Source organism: Cyclopterus lumpus, chromosome 9 (assembly GCF_009769545.1).
Source record: "Cyclopterus lumpus isolate fCycLum1 chromosome 9, fCycLum1.pri, whole genome shotgun sequence".
In the NCBI taxonomy this organism is placed as follows: domain Eukaryota; kingdom Metazoa; phylum Chordata; class Actinopteri; order Perciformes; family Cyclopteridae; genus Cyclopterus; species Cyclopterus lumpus.
In genome coordinates this window covers 2,490,001-2,492,500 of record NC_046974.1, presented here as the reverse complement: position 1 = coordinate 2,492,500, position 2,500 = coordinate 2,490,001, and the positions used below count along the sequence as shown (strand labels likewise).

The 2,500-nt window shown below is 41.9% G+C and overlaps 1 protein-coding gene across 1 annotated transcript in view; it reads right to left on the bottom strand.

Moving 5' to 3' along the window:
• fras1 (Fraser extracellular matrix complex subunit 1) overlaps positions 1-2,500 on the bottom strand; it is a 204,478-nt gene that overhangs the window by 201,068 nt on the left and 910 nt on the right. The gene's annotated exons all lie outside the window — the stretch shown is intronic.

The window sequence follows — 2,500 nt, the reverse complement described above, 5'->3', positions numbered from 1 at the left end:
ATTAATCAACACTAGTGTGGCGTTACCTCTGTCACTTCTATTTTTTATTTTACTCGGAGAACTTCCACAAACATTCTTGAACATTTTTTAAATGCTTGTAAACGTCTGTCGTGAAAAGGTTTGCTGGTTGTGTTCCAAGACGATGCTCTTACTGAACAGGATCTCCAGACATCAAACAGTGTTGATGGTTTCTCTCCTTCTTGTGGTCGAGCCTCATCAGCCGCGTGATAATCGGAGTACGTTCCCCCCGCTCGGCCTCCAAGGATTAAAGGCATCAAAGAAACATCACGAATATGAGGAAATATGTCGGCCTGCACTTTTAATTATTGGTTTTTTATACCACATTTTACATTCAGAGGCGACTCTCAGCTGATGAGATCTAAACGGATAAGTTTGGAAACGATGACGCAGAACAGCGTCTGTTTTTAGGTTTGGTAAAAAAACACATCACGATTTGACTTAAAATTACTACGAAATTGAAACAAAACAACAACAAAAGATGCAACAAAAGTATCGATTGGGTCCCAAGCAGTCACGACGTGTCCTTCCCTGATTGGCCACGCCCCCTGTCAAATGACATCTATTGTACTTCTAGTCACATGACATCTATTGTACTTCTAGTCACATTACATCTATTGTACTTCTAGTCACAAGACATCTATTGTACTTCTGGTCACATGACATATTGTACTTCTAGTCACGTGACATCTATTGTACTTCTAGTCAAATGACATCTATTGTACTTCTAGTCACATGACATCTATTGTACTTCTAGTCACATGACATCTATTGTACTTCTAGTCACATGACATCTATTGTACTTCTGGTGACATGACATCTATTGTACTTCTAGTCACATGACATATATTGTACTTCTGGTCACATGACATATTGTACTTCTAGTCACGTGACATCTATTGTACTTCTAGTCAAATGACATCTATTGTACTTCTGGTCACATGACATCTATTGTTCTTCGGTTGACATGACATCTATTGTGCTTCTAGTCACATGACATCTATTGTACTTCTGGTGACATGACATATATTGTACTTCTGGTCACATTACATCTATTGTACTTCTAGTCACATTACATCTATTGTACTTCTAGTCACATGACATCTATTGTACTTCTAGTCACATGACATCTATTGTACTTCTAGTCATGTGACATCTATTGTACTTCTAGTCAAATGACATCTATTGTACTTCTGGTCACATTACATCTATTGTACTTCTAGTCACATGACATCTATTGTACTTCTAGTCACAAGACATCTATTGTACTTCTGGTCACATGACATATTGTACTTCTAGTCACGTGACATCTATTGTACTTCTAGTCAAATGACATCTATTGTACTTCTAGTCACATGACATCTATTGTACTTCTAGTCACATGACATCTATTGTACTTCTAGTCACATGACATCTATTGTACTTCTAGTCACATGACATCTATTGTACTTCTAGTCACATGACATCTATTGTACTTCTGTTTATCCTGATAGAGGGATCCCCCTCTGTTGCTGTCCTTGATGTTTCTTCCCTTTTTCTCCCCTTAATGTTTTTTTGGGGGGCTTTTCATGAACAGATGTGAGGGTTAAAGGTCAGAGGAGGTCGTATGTGTACGGATTGTGATTTTGGGCTATAAAAAAGAACTTGAAAAGCTTTCAAGGGTTGAACGGAGATTGTTTTTAGTGTGGATGAAGTCTCAGAAAGCACTGATTGGCATTTGAAAACGTGTTTACGGGTCGTTTCAACAGCCATTCAGGGATTATATTTGAGTTTACAGGTGAGACATTTAAATTAAAAAGCTTTACGGAGCCCAGATGTTTCTTCTTCGGAGCTGCCAATCACCCAAACATCTGCTTCTCGGGTGCAGTCTGATTTAAAGAGGATATTTATGCTGGAAAACAAACGTTCAGCCACTTCGTTAGAACCAAAACGACCTCCCGTGAGTGGAGTGGAAGCGGGTTTGGCCGTGAAGGAGGCGAGGAGGGAGGGAAGGAGGCGAGGAGGGAGGGAAGGAGGCAAGGAGGGAGGGAAGGAGGCGAGGAGGGAGGGAAGGAGGGACGGAAGGAGGCGAGGAGGCAAGGAGGGAGGGAAGGAGGGAGGGAAGGAGGTGAGGAGGCAAGGAGGGAGGGAAGGAGGCGAGGAGGGAGGGAAGGAGGGAGGGAAGCAGCTGCTTTAGATGCAGCTGCTGAACGTCGTGCGTTACAGCTCCTCTGAGACGAGCGCGGCCCGGACCTTTTAGATTGTGATGCAGAGTTATGAATATTTAATATATTAGAAATATATATAATATATAAGAAAAAGATAAAGAGGCTCAGAGGCCGGTTTCACAGACGTGTTTTGATATCTGAGGAGGCGGTGAGGAGGCTCCACAGGCCGACAGAAATATGATCCATGCAGGTTATGATCCAGTTGGTCTTTAATGAGGTAACCCAACGTGTTTCAGCACGGAGCCTCTTTCACTGCACTTTCTGACCCACGTACG